The sequence below is a fragment of the Antechinus flavipes genome, chromosome 4 (genome assembly GCF_016432865.1).
Source record: "Antechinus flavipes isolate AdamAnt ecotype Samford, QLD, Australia chromosome 4, AdamAnt_v2, whole genome shotgun sequence".
Taxonomy (NCBI): domain Eukaryota; kingdom Metazoa; phylum Chordata; class Mammalia; order Dasyuromorphia; family Dasyuridae; genus Antechinus; species Antechinus flavipes.
This window is the reverse complement of record NC_067401.1, coordinates 30,462,965-30,483,531: the sequence shown is the minus strand read 5'-3', so window position 1 is coordinate 30,483,531 and position 20,567 is coordinate 30,462,965. Positions and strand designations below refer to the sequence as shown.

At 46.5% G+C, this 20,567-nt stretch overlaps 1 protein-coding gene across 2 annotated transcripts in view; it reads left to right on the top strand.

Moving 5' to 3' along the window:
- The first annotated feature begins 1,812 nt into the window (after positions 1-1,812).
- Positions 1,813-20,567, top strand: part of FOXN1 (forkhead box N1) — a 51,080-nt gene continuing 32,325 nt past the window's right edge. Inside the window, exon 1 of one of the 2 annotated variants that reach the window (XM_051992330.1) lies at positions 1,813-2,078. The gene's annotated coding sequence lies outside the window, so the exon portion shown is untranslated. The remainder of the gene's footprint in view (positions 2,079-20,567) is intronic. The other variant, XM_051992329.1, reaches the window with a different exon arrangement.

The following is a 20,567-nucleotide window of genomic DNA, read 5'->3' as shown; positions in this document are numbered from 1 at the left end:
TCAGACCATGGAATCTTTTTCTTGGGAACACAGACGTATCAATGAGTTTCCCCTAATCAGGAATGAACTCCCACACGCTGAACAGAATCAGAAGATCTTGGGGTCACAATATTCAGAGTTGGAAGAGACCCATTTATAGTCTAACTTCTGTAGTTTTTTGTTTGTTTGGTTTGTTTTGGTTTTTGTGAAGGCAATCGGGGTTAAATGACTTGCCCAGGGTCACACAGCTAGGCTGTATTAAGTGTCTGAGATCAGATTTGAATTCAAGTCCTCCTGACTTCAGAACTGGTGCTCTATCCACTGCGCCACCTAGCTTCCCCTAACTTCTATGTTTTTTCACAAATAGGAAAACAAGGCAGAAGAATAAAAATAAAGTGACTCATCCAAAGTCACTCCTGCACTTGCCATGAATACCATCTAGTCCAGGGACTCTCCAGCTCTCCATTAACTGAATGGCACTCCTTACTCTCAGTAACATCTTCCACTCAGGAAGTGACTCTGGAAAAGACCCTTTGCATGAGACAAGGGAAAAGGCCTCTGTGGGTTCATGGTGTAGTAGATAGAGACTGAATAAAAAGAAGGAAGGTGTCAGGGAGGAAAGAAATCTATGAGGGAGTCGGGAGTTGGAGGCAGGGAGAGGGAAGGGTACCGAGTCAGCTTGTGGCCAAGTATACAGAAGAAACGGGATTAAAACATGAGTCTTGGGGATGGAAAACTCATTCCAAGATCAATATTCCCCCTCCCCCAGAGCTCCATCTTTTGAATTGGACCCCACGTTCCCCAGTGCTGATCCCCTCACAGCTCTAAGCCAATCCCCTCACATAAATCAAGGTTTTTCACAAATGGGTTTTTTGAGCAAAGTATGAATAACACCCAAGCTTTGGTTAAAAACAAACAAAGAAACAAAAAACCATAGAAGTTAGACTAAATGGGTCCCTTCCAACTCTGAATATTGTGAGCCCAGGATTTTCTGATTCAGTTCAGTGCCATGGGAGTTCCTTCTTGATTAGGGGAAACTCATTGATACGTCCATGATCCCAAGAAAAAGATCCCATGGTCTGAATTAACACTCTGCTATCTAGGAAAAGCCCATTGATGATGGGTAAGAAATAACCCTTCCTGGTATGTTTGAGAAGAGCAAATATGGACCTTTTAAGCACTTGCCAAATTACCCGGAGGTTGAGAGACATGCAGACAGCATGGACAAAGTTGGAAAGAAGGCAGCAAACGCATGGGGAAGGATAAAGACCAGAAAAAGGTCTGGGTTCCCCGCTCCCTACCCCAACAGCATTGGTTCTGGCCCGAACTGATTTTCTGTCTTGGGCTCCCATCACCACCCCAAGGGAACTGTGCTCGTTAGGGTCCCTCGATTCCATCCCTTAGTTAGCCTCTCCCATTAGCCCACAACCCCAGCCCCCCCTTCTGTGGGTCCCATGTCAGCGTCCCCATCAGCCCCCCACTCCACATTCCCTTTCTAAGGGTCTCCTCGAATACACATGTAGCTGGGCCCTGGCTCTCCCAAAATACATGTGCAGGCCCTGGCAGGCCCTCGCCCCGCCCGTGGGACTGGCACCCCGGGGAGAAGAGGCTGGTGGGGTACAGGTGAAGGTGATGAGGGAGGGCTCGGGAATGATGTGGGTGAGGGGAGCCCTCCCTCATTCTCTGAGCAATGGGCATCGGTGGGGCGGCCGCTGGGTCTGGGGAAGGGGGTACCGCCTGGCACTGGGAGGGGCAGGGGTGGAGTTTGGGGGGATGGGGTGTGTGCAGGGGGGGGAGAGGGCGAGGCCAGGGCTGCACGGGAGGCCAGTACCTGTCAAACAAGAGTGAAAGAGCAAACGGGCTGCTGCTTAGTCATTTTTTTCCTTTTCCCATTTTGGCAGGCTGGCCCCCAGGGCGAGGGGAAGCTGATATCATAATTATTGGCTCACCCTGGCAGCTGCCTCCCCTCACCTGATGTCAGCACAGAACCCCGGCACTCCCCAAGGCCTGCGCACAGCTTCTGCCCCCCCAAAACCCAGCCCCTGCCTCCCAGCCCCCCGAGCCTGGCGCGCCCCACGCCGACCTGCTTCGCTGAGAAGGTAAGAGGAGACCCGGGCTAACTCAGCCGTGGAGGCCAGAGGGGGCTGGGGCCCGAGGGGGTGGGAAGAGGAACAGGCTACTTAACCACTGCTCCCAGGGAGCCCGACAACCCCGGAGAGGTCCAGTGCTCCCCCGAGACTTCCATCTCCACCTTCCCCAGCTGCCAAGGGGGAACAGGGCCACAGGTCGCAGTCCGGGGCAGGTAAGTGCCCCAAGGGCTACTGCAGGGGTTCCAAGGTCCTTCCCACCTCAGCCCTCCTCTTCCCCATTCCCATCCCAGCTTGTCTTACCTCAGTCCTTGACGGAACAACTTGCTGTTCTGGATCTAGGGCTTGGTGGAAGGGGAGGGAGGAAAAGTCGGGATGAACACTTCTGACTCCGCATCGGGCAGAACGGGGGGGAACCAGAGTCCCCTTGGGGTGCTGGAAAATCTAAGCAGAGGGAATGGGGCCGGAGGTATTCCCAGCCAGGCTATGTCAGCGTTGAGGCTGGGTGGAGGGCTAGACGAGAAAGGGAAATCAGGGGAGGGGATCTGGGATGGGCATTTGCCAACTCTGGGTGAGGATCCCAGACGGGACTGGGAAGTTCCCGGCCGGGCTAGAGAGGGGTCCTGGACACCTCAGCCCATTGGGGCGGGGGGGTGGGTGGGGGATGAAGACAGGTGAAAGACACTAATTGCTTCAGACCATGCACCCTCCTTATGGATGCGAGTAGAGCAGAATGGTGTCCTCTCATTGTTTGGGATTTTTTTTGAAGGGGTCTATGGGAAGTACCCAGGGAGGGAGAATGGCCAACAAGGAGCAGTCCCCGTAGCCTGGGGACAGAGAGTACAAAAGGAAATGGAGGCAGGTGGAGAAAAGGGTGAAGGGGGATTCTGGGTTGGGCTTTTACCATAGGATTGAGAGCCTAAAAGTAAAGTGTAACCTGAGATTGTGGATTTTGGACTAACTGAGAGGCAGGGGGATTGCTGGACAGAGACAGAGATGATCCTCCACCCGTCCCCATCGTCCTTTGCCCTCTCTCAGATCATATCTAAGTATTCTCCAACTCCCCTTCCCTTTTAAAAACTACTCCACTGCCAGGCTAAATCTTGGAGTCTCCTATTGTAGGCAAGGGAAAGAAACTTGAAAGACTGAGGGTCCATTTCCATAGGCTGGGAAATGGGAGGGGAGAGTTTCCCTTTTTCACTATCAGAGAGAGTGGACTTGGGGAGAAGGGTAGATGTCCTGGCCGAAGGGTATTCTCTCTCTAGTCCCTTGCAAAGGGAAGAAGAAATTTCTTCTACACTAGCTGCTCTAGCTACACTAGCAGAATTGTCCTCTCCCTGGTCCAAACCCATGAGAACATGTCCCTCAAAGATAGTACGGTGGGAAAAGTGATAAAATTGTAATCACAGAAGCTGAATTTCAATCCTGCTTTTTGCACTCACTAGCTGAGTAAGTTCCTTCATTTTCCTGGGTCTCAGTTTCCTAATCAGTAAAATTAAGGAGGTTAGGCTTCTGCTGCAAACCCCAGCCCTCTCTTCTGATCAGGAGCAATCCCAGTCCCTTTGGTATAGATGGCTATTGAGGCTGTCTTGGGGATAGGGAAGTGCTCTCAAATCTCTTGAGTTTGTAATCATCATTTCTCCGTAAGCTCACCTTCACCCACCTGTGCAGGACCCGTCTCAAGTCACTTATTTCTCTTATCTCCCCAACTTACTCAGCTCTTGTACTTCCAAGGCCATCAACTCACTGTGTAAGCTAGGGCAAGTCAAGTCAACCTTTCTGGACCTCTGTCTTCCTCTGTCAAGTAAGAGACTTAGATTCAATGGTCTCCAGCCCGCTTTTATCTTATGGAGCAAGTGAATGATCTGGGTGTGAGGAGGCAAGACCTCCAGTTTTAGCAAGGCCCTCCTTAAGAGCTGGATAGATTCATAGGATAGCACCATAGCTACAGAGCTACCGGGGGACTTCTGGCACATCTGCCTCAGGTTACAGATAAGGCCATGAAAGTCCAGAACGGTGAAGTGATTTGCCCATGTCTGCCCAACTAATAAGCATCAGAGGCTGGGTTGGAAGCCAAGCCTGGTGCCCGACTCCAAATTCTGAGCTCAGTGTGGGAAGGGGCCCGTGGTGGCCCGGGTTACAGGCTGAGGAATTCAGTCCTGTCCTAGGCTTGGGAATCCCAAGGGGTCCTGGAGAGGGGGCTGTCAGAGAAAGGGGGTGTGGCCCCCTCAGAGCTCCCAGCCCCTGCCCTGCCCCACCTGCCCCTCCCCTCCTACTGTCTCTACACAGCTCAGCTCCAGGCTCCTGGGGCCTGCCAGGGCATGCCGACCCCCCTGGCCGTGGTCCCTTGCCAGTTTGGTGAGCCAGGAACCTGTTCTCCTGGGAATGCCAGAGAGTTCTTGAAGGACGTTATTTCCCAGGGGCTCAAGGATCCCCAGAATCCTTTGGGGGTAGTGAATCTGAGGAAGGAGACAGAATCCAGGGTATTTTGAACAGACACACACATATCTTGGCAATTAGCTCCTAATTTATAACCTTCAGCCTCCCCCTCCCTAAAAACAATTAATTCAACAAGCATTATTAAACACCAACCAAATGCAAGGCACTTGCTGGAGATACAAAGATAAGTAATGGTTAGTTTCTGCCTTCAAGGAGCTTATACTTTAATTGGATAAAAACCCTTCCATGTCAATCCCTGGGGTTTAGCTCCATCGACTTCCACTGAAGCCCTCTCCCCCGCATTTCAGCTCTGTTCCTGAAATTCGACCTTCCCCGAGCACACAGCTCCTGTTTAATTCTTCAGAGCTCATGGGTCAAATTACAAAATCTGACACGATGGAAGTTTCAGAAGAATTCAATCCTTCCCTACCAGAGAATCCACTTTATAAAGCATCCAGAAATGATCATTCCCTTGAATGCTAGCCCTCTATCTCCCTAATCAGCTCTAACCATTAGGGAATCTTTCCTTATGTCAAATCCCAATCTGTCTCTCTCTGCCTGCCACCCACAGCTCCTAGGGCTGTCTTCTGGGACAGAGCGGAACAAGCCTAATCCCTCTTCCACGTGGTCCCCACCCCCTAAGTCTTCTCTTCTCTAGGCTAAGCATTTCCAGCTCCTTCAGTCAGTCTGGAATGGCACTGTTCCAAGTCCCCCTTACTGCCCTGGTTCTCTGCCTTCCGATGAGCTCGGCTGTCAATGCCCTTCCTCACATGGGGCACCTGAGATCTGAGTACAGTTTACCTCCACCCACCTACCCTCCTTCCCTGTTTTGGAGCTCATGTTCTCTTAAGTAGGTCTGGGGGTTACCATTTGCCTTGTTTGATTCAGTCTGCTTAAGGCCTCAGATTTTTTTTTTTTTCACACATCTCCTTTGTCTTATCAATTTGCAGAACTGTTGTTTGTTTTTTTTGAAGTCAAGAAAAGGGTTTTACATTTCTATTACAATTAATCTAATTTGATTCCAGCCCAAGTCTTTATCTGCCAAGCTCTCCTTCTGCTATCCAGCATTTTAATAATCTTTATTCATCGTTTTCCATTCCCACCATTCACATCGTGAATCTAGAGTAATCACTCATCCCCCTCCCCATCCTTCAGTCCCTAGAATGCAGACGTCATCCCCACCCCTTAGTCCTCATTCCCACCTTTAATTTCCAGCCCCATCCCTCACTCCTTCCTGTCTTTTAGCCTCCATTCATTCTCCTCAAGTTCTTTCCCCATCCCCTATGCATTCCCATCCCTAAGACCCTCACCCTCAGCATTTAGCTCATTCATGGAAATGAGTGTTGTAATGAGTAAAAGTCAGAGAGAGAAGGGAAGCATATTGAGTTGGAAGGTCACTTTCGAAACCATCTTATCTATCCCCCTGCCTTTGGGCAGGACACCTCTCTAAAACTGACAATGTTTTGCCTTGAGCAGGTTATGTCATCACTTTTCTCAAGCTTTCCACCCCTGTCAGGTAGTAAGTGCTTCCTGATGTCTAACTCCCATCCTGCTTGCTTGAGTCAAAGTTTATTTAAGTATTTTCCTCAAGGACTGGCAAGTAAATTGATTTGAAAAAAAAATTCATCCCATTTAATATCTTCCCATAATGTGAGTTGTGGATCTACAATTATGAGCTGGATCTGTAGAGGTAAAGGGGTATATCACCTTCCGTATCTCCTCTATCATCTTGTCCCTTTAGGGCTTTTAGGAGTATTCCCCTACTTTTCCTGACCCCCATAAAACAGAAAGCATAGGTGAAAGACTAAAGAAAAGACACAGACTATCAAAATTTGTCCTTCCTTCTTTTTTAGAAAAAGAACATTAGGTCTTAACCCATTTCCCCTTCATCACCATCATCCTAGTGAGTCCTGAAGCCACAATTTCATCTCTAGTTCCTCAGCTAATGGAGCAGGAAAGAACTTGGAAGACATGGAAGACTAGATTTTGTACCAATAGGAATAAAGGTTGGATTTCAGGAGGGGCTTTTCATCATTTGGAACAGATGGGGCGATGTTACAAGAGAAGGTGGTTTCCAAAATGGAGAGACACCTATTTATCTTGGGTGAGGGTGCCTCGTGCACCAGAGACATGACCTCTTAGAAGGATTCTCTCTCATCTTCCACTCAAATATCCCCGAGATCTTCCTTTTCCCTCACTTTGGGACCTCAGATCCAGTTTTGGGAAGGGGCCTCCTCCTGATGGAGTGGCTAATTGTAACAACTATTATTGCTGCAGGAGCTAAAAGCAAGAGGAGGGTTTCTCAGTCTCCTCAGAATTGTGGCTCCTCGATTTCCCAGCTCCTCCTTCTTTAATATATATTAAGGCTTCAATTAATATCTGTTATTAATGAATGCTTAATGTGTGAGGTTTCTCAGGTTCTTATCTACTCAGTCCCATTTGCTGTCCCCCATCTCTTTATGGTTGCCTTCTCTTCTGATTCATCTCATTAATCTCCTATGTCCTCAGTCCCACCTCTTATCTCCCTCTTTCTAGAGTTAGCTTCATTTTCTCAACCTCCCATCCCCTGATTTCTCTATCCATCCCTTCGAGTCTCTCATTTTCTCAGTCTTTTCTATTTTCCTGTGTCAGAGGAATCTATCAGGCTATCTTCCTAATCTCTGCCTTCCCATTCCTAGAACTCTCCTCTGAACTTCAGCCCTCAGGTTGAAAACCTCCCATGTCATGGAATCCTTCTCCTTTGAACCAAAAATTTGGATGGATCACTCCTAGAGAAGTCCCAAAGGGCTTGAGGCTGTTGGATCGTGGTTCAATCACAGGAAGAAGTAAACTGGAGAGATTTAGATTGAGGTCAGAACTTTAGAAGAAGAGTTTCTCCAATTTCAAGAAAGATTGATAAGGAGGATTAGAAGGAGAAGAGAATAATTGAAACAATACTGGTTTGGGAATTAAAGAACTTGGATTTAAACCCAGGTCAGCCACTGAGCACATGTATGACTTTGGAACTCAGTTTCTTCTTCTATAAAATGAGCTCTAAAGTCCCTTCCTGCTCTGAATCGATGGTCCCATAAGGTCGAGGATCCAAAAGGAGAAGCCGGAGCATCTACGAAGGATTGGCCAATGGGATTTACATGTGGTCTAATCCCAAGAGAAGTAGGGAGATGGTCAGAATGACACTGGCCCCCACCCTGCCAAGCCTCCTTCTTCTCCTTCTCCCACCGCCCCCCCCCCAACCAAAGAGCAGGGGAGAGAAGGAGATTTGCTGAACCTTTTAAGGATGACTGAGATTCTGAACATCCTTGGGTCTCTTACCCCACCCGAAAGTCCTGCTTAGTCAGCTCAGATTAATGGAGCCGGCGAATGAATTAGCTGAATAGTGCTCTCTTGGAAGAAGTTAACTAGAGAGACAGGCCGTGAGTCACAGAACCTGCTCCCACCAATAGTGCCAACCTGGCGGAAGAGTAGTAGAGTGGGAACAGAAGAAACAGAGATAGTAGATTTCAAGCCAAAGGATCCGAGTTCGGATTCTGTCGTCTGCAGCCAGGTCCCCTGTGGAATCTTGAGCAAAGCATATACTCTCTCTAGCCCTCAATTTCCTCATCTGAAAAACAGAGAGGACCTAAGATTCTTTCTAGCTTTAATTCCATGATTTGATGGGAGGCTCATCCAGGAATGCTGATAATGTTGGGGGTGGAGGGTGGGGGAAAGAGACAGGACAGGGATTCTGGGAGATGATGGCAGGTTATTTGGAGAAACCCAAAGTGCCAAGGAAGAGGGATTTAGGATGGAGTTCTCCATCTCCACCCCCTGCCCCACCCCGCTGCCTCCAGGCAGGCTCCCAGCTCCCCTGGGTGCCTTGCCTTCTTGCTCAGTAGGAATGTGGATTGGTATTCTGCATCAGAAAGTCCAGGACTGGCCCATTTTCCACCACATTAAGGATATGAAGGATTAAGGAAAGATGGGCATGAGTTTAGGACCACCCCACCGGGCTTTCCTGGCTCCCCAGTGAAAAGTCCAAACGGTTGGCAAGAGCTTCCCCCATCCTGGGCACACACACCCAGAATGGGGTGTGTCCCTGGAACTAGATCACCCTGAGACTGTTGGCCACACCACCTACCCTTGTAAATTCCACAGCCATGTACCAGTCCTTCATCAGCCAAATCACCTTCAGAAGGGATGGGGTGGATACAAAACAGGGAGAGTAGTGACGGGGGCGGGGGGGGGGGGATCACCATCATCGGCCTTCCAGTTTCCCAAGACATCATTTTCAATGGTGTCTTCAAAAAAAAAAAAACATAAGCTCAGGTGCTCTCCTTAGAGAAGGTATATTGCCGTTTTCATGGAAGTTCTAGGATCCCAGAGGATCAGTGCCAGAAGGGATCTGGAAGGGCATCTATCCAAATCTACCTTTCTAACAAGTTAAAAACCCAGAGCTCAGAGAGAAGGGTTTTGTTCATAAATGGCAGGGTTAGGATTAGAATTCAGGTCTTTTGATGTTCTTTCCTCTTCTTTATGCTTCTATCTGTCTCCTTTTTGAGGGGACACGAAACTTAAGTATTTTTTAGGGACTAAGTTCTCATGTTTGGGATGTGGAGGCTGTGTAACCTTTAAGAAATTATTTGATTTTTCTGTGACTGCTAAACAAATATCTACCCAGAGCAGGGCTAAAATGAATAGCCCTAAATATCTACCAAGAGCAGGGCTAAAATGAATAGAATGGAGAGACAGAGGTTCAGGATGAAGATGTTAGTGCATGATAATTATAACAACATTTATATAGCACTTATTATATGCCAGGTAGTATGTAAAGCACTTTACAAGTATTAGCTCATTTAATCCTTACAACAATCTTGGGAGGTAAGTTATCCCCATTTTACAGATGAGAAAACTGAGATAAACAGAGATCAAGTGACTTGGCCAAAGTCATACAGGTAGCAAGTATCTAACTGAGGGTGGGCAGGAGAATTGAGGGTAGAAGTACAAAAGGGAAAAGCAGGAGAAGAAGCCATAGCCCCCCAAATAACATAAGCTAGATGATGAGCTAATCCATCTATCTGGTCCCCTGATTGGGACAGCGAGAGAAGGGAGAGAGAAAATGCCACAAGAAGAGATCATGGATCTCTAAGTACCATTAACTTCATAGGGTCACAGGCTTCTGAGATGGAAAAACACCTTACACGTTGTATAGCCCAACCCTTTACTTTATAGGTGAGGAAACTAAGACCCAGAGAGCAGAGAATAATTTTTGTCAGCGGGGATCTTCATCTGAGAACCAGTTTCAGAAACACCTTTGATCACGGCCCCTAAAGTCCTTTCCGGTTCTGAATCTATCATCCTTTGGTCACGAATGACCAGGCTATTAGGTCATTGAGATTTGCTGCATTTCGACTGAAAGGTCACATGACAGAGAAGAGGGTCAGTTTCAGAGGATGGAGCAGGGGTGGGGCTGAGGGCATTTGTTATTGTAGCCTTCTATCACTGTTATTGGCAGAACCATTAATACTTTTAATAATAGTATGGTTAATAATGAGTACTCATCCTGATAATCATATGTACCCAGCATCACTTGGGTACTAGACCTCATCCTTGAACCAAGAATAGGGATTCCTAGCTTTGGTTTGGTACACTGACCCCTTGGCAGCTCGGTAAAGCCCATGGACTCTTCTCAAAATAGTGTTTAAATAATTAAAAGCAAATCTAAATTTCAGTTGAAGATGAGTGAAAATAAAGATGTCATTTTTCCCCCAAGTTTACAGACCCCCTGTAATTGGACTTCTTGGGGTGGATGGACCTGAGGTTAAGAAATCCTATCCAAAAAGAAAAAAGAAATAAAAAGAAATCCAATAATAATAATAATAATAATTAAAATTAAAAAGAAATCCTATCCTATCCAAAATCATAACAATAATAATAAATTTTAAAAAGAAATCCTACCAACATTCTAACCTTCTTTAAGGGGTGTGTGGAGAAGGATGGGGAAGCAGAGCAAAATTGGAGCTAGAATTGTTAGCTCCTTGAGATCAGAGACTAGGTTTTTTCCTTTTTTCCCCCTTCCATTTCTTTGTATCTCTAAATATTTAGCACAGTGCCCAGCATAAAATAAGGATGTAATAAATGCTTTTTGATTGATTGGTTTGGTGCTGTCAGATACAAATCATTTAAAGAACTCTGGGCAATCTCTCCTGCTTCTTTCTACTCTAGCTGAGATGGGCAGCTTGGGAGGAAAGAGGCATGTCAAGTCTTAAAGAGAGAATGGCTTCCTGAAAGGAATAGGGGCTGGGAAGGTCCTTAAGGGAGAGGAGATATTCCCTGTTTTTTGTACCTAGGTAAGCACCTGGTTATTTATTGCCTGGGGACTGTCTTGGGGAATAGGAGAATAGAAATGACATGAAAAATATGAGCTTAGTTTGGGGGGGGTACCTCGCATCTGTTAGCATAACACTGACGGTTGTAAGGTAGCTGGAGAGGAGAGCTACTATTATCCTGATTTTAGAGAGAAACTGAGGTTCAGAGAGTCCAACAGAGCATAGCTAGTAACTGGAAGAGCCCAGGTTTCCCTGACCACCACCATCACCCATCCCAGACACGTCCCATGCTTTTTTTCCCCCATGACAACGAATACATGACTGATTTTTTGTGGAGTGCAAGCCTGGGCTGGACAGGCGTGGGGCTTGGGAGAAGGGGATTGGCAAGTGATACATGAGGCTGGAAGAAGGAAAGAGAATCTCTCCAATCCTCCATGACAGGGTGGGGGCAGGGCTGAATGAAAGCTTCAGGAAGACGTTGAGGGTCTCGTGGGAGAGGATGAGATCATCCACAATGGAAGTAAAGGGAGTCAGAACATGACCTTGGCCCCACTTGAAGCTTGGGGAAGGGGGGGGGGCTATCTGGTGGGGAGGGAGAAGGCAGAGCTACCTGGTACTTCTTTTACGATATAAAACTCAAAGAAGGGGCAGGGCCTCAAACTGGGGAAATCCAAAGACCTGGAGCACAATCTGCCTCGAAGCCGGCCCCCCTTCCCCCTGAAATATTCTCCCTAGCCCTGCCCTCAATACATTTTAGCAAAAAATGAAACATGATAAGCATGATAATTCATGAGACAACCTCTTTTCTCCTCTAGCCTCTTCATCTGGCTCCAGAACTATCAACTCACCATATTCCTTCCCTCCCCAAATGCATACACCCAACCCAATTCACAGCCTAATTCACAGCTGAGTAGACCAATCCTGAAAGGCAACTCATCCTTCAGGAGCTCTGAAGGATGTCCATAGGAAGGGCCTGTTCACAAAAAGGCAAATGTTGGTTTCTAGAGGTCCAGTGTCCTATTGTCCCCAGACAAACTTATCCCTTCAAAAATGATAAAAGTCTTAAGTGGAAAACGGCAATAAAAGGTCATCGCATCAATTTTCCTGATTTTAAGAGGACCTCCCCATTGTGATGAAGAGAGTTCTGAATTTGGAGTCAGAGGACCCATGTTAGAGCTCGGATTAGTCCAATTGCTACTCATGTAATCCCTTCCCATCCCTCCTGAGGGAGTTGGATGAGGGGGCCAACGGGGTCTCTGCCAGCTCTAGCTCTGTGATTTTGTGATGTTCATAGTCACCTCTTCGTGCCTCGACTTTCTCATTTGAAAATGAGGGCAATGGAGTTGATCATTTCTAAAATGATTCCATTTATCAGTCTTTGATCCTATGGTCCCTCATTAACTCCAGTCCTAAAGACTCTTGGTATGGGACTTCTCATTAGTGGCCATGCCTTTGCCCGGGCATTCATCTCCACCAGTGAGGAGAATCCTATGCCAAAGGTCTTTGAGACTGGGATTATATGTGCAATAGTCAGGCCCAAAGAGTCTGACGGGACAGAGAAGAAGGTATTCCCGAGCTGTCCATTGTCTCTCCCTTTCAAATGATGGCAGGAAGGAATTTCTGCCACCTCCCCTTACCTTCCTGAGGAAAATGGATTGGAGATCACCTCATCATTTTAAAGGAGGGATGCATAAGATCACGACAGGAAAGAGGGAATGGGGTAGATAATGAGATCCAAATACCTCCTCATGAGCTAGAGGTACATGATCCGGGATCAAGAAGTGGAATCCTAGGCTGAGAGAATCCCTAGTGGGCCAAGAAATAAGATTAGTGTATGAGAAATCCCAAAGGAGTGGATTTTAATTAGACACATACTATCCCCATCTCCCAGAGTAGGAAGCAGATCCCAAATGAATGTGATGAGATCGGGAGAGCAACAGAGGAGAGCTCACAGGACCAGATGGATTAATATCTTTTGATCCTTTAAGACTCAACCCTTTCTCCCCATCTCTCAGCTGAGTGTTCCGAGGGAGACCTTCCATCTGCCCATGGAAGGATCGCTGCCCCCGAGGTGGCCTCCTGGAGGGCCAGGTTAAAAAGCCAGCAGGGCTGCTAGAAAGAAGCTGTGGTTGCCCATGGCATTTATGGGGCATGTGACCCACCCGGCCTGGGGGAACCAGTCCAGAGCTCCTCCCCTCAGGGAGGGGGCCGGTCTACAACATGTGGGAGTATTTATATGGCAATGGAGGCTGCAGGGAAGGCTGCTGGGCAGCATTGACACCACGAAGCCCAAGACGGATGGTCATGGCCTGGAGCCTGCAGTAGGTGCTTAGCGATATCTCCTCTGGGGACTCTATGGGCACGGGCAAGGGTTGCTTTGGCTGGTTGGGTAGCGAGTGAAGCTTCTCTGGGGGGGGCTCTTCGAGTCCCGAGAGGTGGGGGCAGAAAAGGGGGCGGTTTTAGGAAAAGTAAAGGAGATGGGGGGAGGAGTTGGGGACAAAGAAAAGGATGAAATGTTTTTGGGAATCATCATTTTGAGGCTGGTTGGGATCCCACAAATGGAGAAAGGAAGGTCTAAGAGAAGTTTCCCGAGCCCTTGCTATTCTCTAGAGGATTAGGGGATGAGTGTCAGGGAGTGGCCAATCTTTGCTTCCTAGGACTGGGCAAGAAGGATGAAACTGCAGCAGGAAGGTTGAGAATAGAAGTCAGGAAAAACTTCCTAACTGTCAAAGGGCGTGAGCTTTAGGGAGCTGGCCGATTTGCTTTCTTGGGTGTCTGGAATGCTTTAAGGTCATCTTGTCTTGAAAGATAGAACAATTAAATCTATTTCCAGGGAACTTGGGAAGGAGCTGAGGTGGGGGAGAAAGTAAGGGACTGGCCACTAAAATTTGAAGAAACTGTCAACCACAAGCCCTGGTCGTCCGATACTCTGTACCTGTTGTCTCCGTGGCTCCGGGGGAATGGGAGGGGCGAAGAGCCTGAGTTCGGGGTCTGTCAGTACATTGAATGAGATTTAGGAAGGGAGGACGTGACTTGGTTTCTCTCGTTACTTCCTCTTTCTCTCTCACCCATCCTTCCCTCTTGGTCCACCTGCCCCTTAAAGCATTTAAGCATTCGGGACAAATCAAGGTACTTAAGACAACAGGTGGTAGGATGGGGAAACTGAGACAAGGAACCAAGTTGGAAGCAGCTGAGCTCTGGTCAGGAAATGGCGAGTCGAGACTTCTCCCATCTCCCCAGCACCCTCTCCCCTCTCCCCTTTCTTCTCTCCCCGCTCCTCCCCCCTTCCAATCCCGGTCCTTGATGACCATCTCCTAAGCTCCTCCCCTCCACCTCCTCCCCTACTCAGGTAATTACAGAGCTCCCTAAGGGGACCCCTCCCAGCTGCAGGGCGGGTGCGGCCCCAGGGTGGGGCCACAGGGAGAACTGGGCAGCCGGAGCCCCACCCCTCGTAAAACATGCTCCCGCAGCCGGCAACAGAAACCATTAAGGTGGAACAGGGTCTCCACCTCCCTCATAAAGAAAAGGAGCCGGTCTGGGATCCTAGCGTGAACTCAGCAGCTCCCCGAGGATCACCCTCCGTGTGACTCATCCTCCCGGGAGATGGGGGAGAGAAACAGGGATGGAGAGCCCGGGGACTCAGCCGCCTTCCCTAGCTTCAACCCCTCAAGTACCAGGGTATACTCTATGCTACTTCTGGGTGGGTCAGAGGTAGAGCCGGAGCCCCAGGATACTGCTTGGCAATCTAAACTCCTGAGGACCTGCCCTCCCTAATAACTGGAAAGTGGCTCCTTCAGCCAGCTTCCTCCAGCTGAAGCTGGAGACTGGCGTTGAAGAGTCCCCCTTCCCTCCCCCCCCCCCCCAGGGGACCTGGCCAATAAGTGCCTTTAATTCTCCTTACAAAGGGGATTTTTTGGTAGAGTATGGGAGATTCCCCCGAAGAAGGACCAATTCCCCTCCCCCCACAACGTCCTGATTTAGGCAACATTTAGTCGCTCTCCCTGGTTCTTCTAAATCATCACAGAAGAAGGCTCGCCCCTGAATGGTCTTGCATGCTCCATGGCTGGAGGGCAGGAATAGAAAGTTTCCCCTAACACCCAGATTTATTTTCTCCTGCTGCAGACACAGCCCCAGTTATCGCAGAAGTCCTGAACCAGTTAGGGGATGAGGGGTCACTACAACACCTGTCACTGGTCTGAAGTGCCCTGGTACTCTGGCCTTTGTAATCCAGCCTCCTGAAAGCTCTACTCTTACTTTGACTGGGGTTGAGGGGGAGGCAAGAAGAGAGACTCCCATATTCCAGTGATGTAGCTAAGGTTTATTAGCTGAGTGGTCTTAGAGACACAGCACAGTCCCTCCTTTGGTTCCCCGACCAGAGTATGTGGGAGTCTGACAATGGGGTCCTGTCCCACTCAGACCAAAATCCACTGAGATTTTCTATCAGTCTTCCAGCCAATTCCAACTCTCCTTTTCCAGTATTAAGAGAATCTCTGTAGAATCCAGGGATCCCAGTGAAGAAATGAATTAAATTGGCCAGATAACACAAACTGGGACACATATAGCAAAACATCCACTCATCTGCTTATTATCACTATCAATAACAACAACAATAATATAAATGTATCTTTAGCTCACAAATGCCTTCTTTACCACAACCTTGTAAAGTAGGAAGCACAAGAATTATTATTCCCATTTTACAGGTGAGGTAAGAAACAGACTCAGAGAGATTAAATGAGATGAGGTATTTATTAAGTGCCTACTGTATGCCAGGCACTCTGAGATTCCACCTATTGTTTCTGACTACTGTGTGGCAGGCACTCTGAGTTTCTTATATTCCTGAGTGGCCTTGGTTATGGAAAACTCTCTGGGAATAATGCTTCAGCTCTCCACAAAGAATCAAGGATCAGGGCTCAGAGAAGGTCTCAAATTCTCAGAAAAGCTTTCCAGGAAGGACACAGAGCCAATAGGCGTTGTCAAAGATCATATCAGAGACAAAGGTGATCAGAATTCATTAAAGTGACAAGAATATTGGATAGTGTCAGATAACCTGAGTTCTAATTCCTACTCTGCCCCTTAATGAGTGAAGTTAGAGAAGATATTTTGCTACAGTTTCCTCAGCTGTGAAATGAGAAGTTTAAAGTAGATGACCTCTCAGACTTCAAGCTCTGGAGCAAGGAGCCTTTGATTTCCTCCTGTCTATAGAGTCCTCAGTTTCTTCATCTGTAAAATGGGAGTCTTGGGTTCAGATTTAGGTCTATGGTCCAGTTAGCCTGGAGACAGGCTAGACAGGAGTGATTGGTTATCCATCAAAGGGACCCTTCTCCATGGTGCATGCGATTTGAATATGATTTGCATTCAAGATCTTAGTTAAGAGTAGGTCAGGCAGAAGTAGCAGTGTTGAAATGTCAGAAGAAACTAGGAAATTCCTCCTCATCTTTTGTTTCAATCAAGAGTTACAACCAATGACTGTGTTGGGAAACTAAAAGGGAGGAAAAAAATAAATGGAAAGAAAAAGGAACAAATAATAGATGTCTGTGTTAGGAACGAGGTTAGGGATGGAAAGGGTTTGGGATTAGGGATCAGAAAACCGAGGCTTGAATTAAAGAGACTTGGGTTTAAGTGTCAGCTCTGGTACTTGCCGGTTGTGTGACTTTGGGTAAATCAGGAGCTTCCTGAGGCTCAGCCTCCTCGTTTCTTTAAAAAAAAAAAAAGAAAGAAAGAAAGAAAAGAAAAAAGAAAGTGTTAGATTAGTTAATTGGGTATTGGTGTTGGAGGAACGGGGTTCAAATCCTGTTCCTCTGCTAATTACCTTTAAGACCCAGGATAAGTCCATTTCCTTTACTTCTTTAATTTTCTATGCCTTTAAAGGGAGGGGGGGTGGGGGGGAGAAGGCAGTGCATAGTTAAAGATACAAGCCCCGGTCACTTGCAGGATTGTACCAAGAATTAAAATGATATGATGGAGATGAAAGTACTGAATAATTATTATAATAGACATTTTAAATTTTATTTATGCATTTTTAAATGTTTTGAATCCCAAATTCTCTCCCTCCAGCCCTTCCCTCACCCACTGAGAAGGCAAGAAAAGTGCTACCCATTTTTACCTGAAGCATTTAATAATCTTAAAGATAGCCTGCAATTGTAATTGACTCTGACCTGATTTCAGTGGTCCAGGTAATTAACTAGTACCCATGGGGAAACTGCCCTCACTAAGGCAGAACAATTGGGAGTCTTAGAGTTGTCTGGGGTGCTCAGGAGGGAAGTGACTTGACTTGCTCAGGGTCCTACAGTAAGAAAATCGGCAGCTGAACTAGAACTCTAGTGCTCCTGTCCCTGGGGCTAGTGCTCTATCGTGACAGCCTGCATCTCTCAGCAGGGCAAGGATCTTCAATTTCATCGAAATCCCTCCACCAGAGCATCATGAACGCTTACTGTTTGAGGTTCAGGAAGTTGAAATGTCTTGCAAAGGATCCCAGAGCTCAAATTCAGTTCTTCCTCACTCCAAATGCAGTACTCTATCCACTAGGGCATTCTACTCTTCCTCCTCCTCCTTCTTCTTTTCCTTTTCCTTCTCCTCCTCATTCTTTTTTTTTTCCTCTTCCTTTTCCTCCTTTTCTTCTTTTTCTCCTTCTCCTCTTCCTCCTTCCTTTCCTCCTCCCTTTTCTTCTCCTCACTCTCTTTCTCCTTGTTCTTCTCCTCCTCTTTCTACTCCTCTTTTCTCTTCTCCTCATCCTCCTTCTCCTCCTTATAATTATTATTTCTTCTCTCCAGAATCCAAACTCCCTAAAACATCAGTGCCAATTTCCCCCAGGGGAAGTAGGAATCTTCAGAGAAAGAAAAAGTGGGTCAAGAGTTATGGACTAAGAGAGAGGGAAAAAAAAAAAAAAAGAGGATTGGAATTCATTTTAATCTGAGCTCTGCTACTCAATCCTTTAGTGAACTAGGGTCAATCTCTGAGCTTCAGTTTTCTTAAGTATAAAAGGGAATTAGGTAGATCACTTCAGAGGTCCCAAGCTGTGTGACCAGGGGCAAATCACTTAATCTCCCTGAGCTCTGGCTTCCTCATCTGTAAAATGGAGATGATAATTGCCCAACCTCCTTCATGGGACAGTGGTGAAGATCAAAGGAGATAATGGCAGTGGAAGCTCTTAGCAAACCGTAAAGAATGACATCAATGTCAGCTATTATTTTGGGAGGCAGCATAGAACAGTGGAGAGAGCATAGCACTTAAGAGTTGATCAGGGGACTTAAGTTCAGTCTCAACTCTATCCCTAAATCCAATCTGGGCAAATCATGAATACTTTCAGTCTCAGTTTCCTCAACTGTAAAAATGAGGCAGTTGGATTAAATAATTGGTTTAACAAAAGAGGCATTGGCTTTGGAGAACCTAAATTTAAATCCTAGCACCGGCTGTGCGATCTTGGGCAAGTCACTTCATTTCTATAAACTGCAATGTCTTTATCTGTAAAATGACATTTTAAAAAATTACTTCTTTGCGTGTAAGCTGCTTTGCCCCAGTAGAAAGCAGTCATTGAGGGCAAGGACCCTTTGTGTCAACAATGTCAGACACATAATACCCACTTAAATGCTTATTGAATAAATAAATGAAGGAATGAGGGAGTTAGGCAAGAAAATGGTTAAGGTTTCCCCTCACCAGCTTGTTCTGAAGAAAGCCTTATATAAATACAAGTGGCAGTGTTTCAATGTAGAGATAGGGATGGTGTGGAAGTTAGGAAGCCCTGAGTTCAAGTCCTGACTATATGGAATTCTGGGCAAGTGACTTAGCCTCTTAATGCCTTAGGCAGAGTTTCAAGTGTGTAGGTCATAGATCTGAGTTGCACATCTGTACCCTTGAAGTTTTCCACCTCAGGCGTTCCCTCGGTGATGAGGTTGGAAGGATCCTCCTTCTCCCAAAAAAGTGAGGTCATGAAAGCGGAGGTGGGCTTGGGGTGGGAATGGTGGCAATAGTAAAGGAAGACCTCCAGGCTTAAAAGGACGTTTCCTGCCTCTTAAAACTGTACTTCTCACTATCCCCTCCCCTCCAGCCACCTTCCATCCTTCCAGAAATGATAGATTGGTCAGATTTCTAATCAATCAACAAAAATGTATGAACACCTATGTTCTAGGAACTGTCCTAGGTATTAGAGTAAAGCAATACTTGCCCTCAAGAAGCTTACATTCGATCAGGGGAGACACTGTGGGTGTGAGTGGGTGTTTGTATACATGTGTATATGTAGATATATATTTATATATCTATATATATATGCAAAGTAAAAAGATAACTTCTAGAATTGAAAGACACCAGCCCTGGGAATGGAAGGAAGTTAAATAATGTATCAAATTTCCCCGGAGTAGCTCAAGGAACAGTGGGAGCGATCTCTAACCCTCAGATGAGTCTGTGAGGGCACGGGTCTTGCTGCAGGGGGATGGACGAAATGATTTCCAAAGAAGCTCTGTAATAGTGAAAGCTATAGCTTTATCAAGTATCAAGACTTCCTTCCTCACTCAACTTCCCCAAGAAAGCATCTATCTTGCCAGGACTTGGGGGGGTTTGGAAAGAGCGTGAACTGACTAGAGAAATGGTGAGGATGGAGTGATAATAAAGGGAGTTCCCTCTGGCAGGGGAGGAAAAAGCTTAAACCTCCTCTTCCCCCCTCACTGGGAAGATGGAAAGCCTTAAGCTACTAATTAGCTCTTTTGGATCTCTCTGGGTTTAGCCAGAAAATACTACTAATCCTTTTCCCTCTAAGGGAGTCAAATAGCAGGTTTGACAGCTCCCCCCCCTCTCCCCTCCACCCCTGCAATTTTTCACAATGGCCCATCTTTGAGTCTCTCTGTTGAGTACCCCAAGAGTACCCTAAGAAGTAAATAACTTTGTAAACCTTCAAGTGCTGTAGAAATTCAAATATTTAGCATTCAGTTCAAAGTTATTTAGCATCTGTATGGTTAGTGTACTAATAACAGTGATTATGATAGTAAAAATAAGACTGCATTATAGGTCAAGAGTAAGCATTGATATGTTTGCCAAACACACAGCAAGAAACCTCCACCTTATTTAAGGAATTGGGGAGAAACCAGCCTCAGATCAGATATTCTCTGGGTAGAACTACAAGCCAGTTATTCCACTTGGAAGTGACTTGGCTATCATGGACTTCCAGTTTTGATGGTCTCCCATTGGCCTGGAAAGAGTTTTAGGAGAGAGGGATTCTGGGCTCTTGACTTTTCTGGTTTATCTACTATGGTATCTAAAACTCAGGAAAATTGGATCTCCCCAGAAACTTTTGTTAATGAGAGCGTTTTTTTCCTCTTCACTCTCCTACCATCTGAGTAGTAGATGTCAGAAATTTGAAAGCTTAAGGGAGAGAGAAAAAAGAAGAGTGAGGGGAAGAGAGAGACTGAGACAGAAAAAGACAGAGACTAAATGACAGCAACAAAGAGGAAAAGACAGAGAGAAATGGATAGAGGACAAGAAAGAAGAAAAGAGACAGTGACAGAAAAAGTGAATGAGGGGAAGCAGCTTGCAGACACCCAAAGATGAGGGGGGGGAAAGATCAAAGAAAATAAAGAGGGGAAGAAGATGGAGGGAGAAGGGGAAGAAGAGGGGAGAGAGAATGTTAAGGAGGAGAGGAAGAATGAAAAAAAAGAAGAAAAAGAAAGGAGAGGGAGAAAGAATGAAATGAGATAGGTGAGAAAAGACAGAATGAGGAGAGAACAAAGAGGAGGTAGAGAGAGAGAAAGAAGAGAAAATAAAGAGAGAG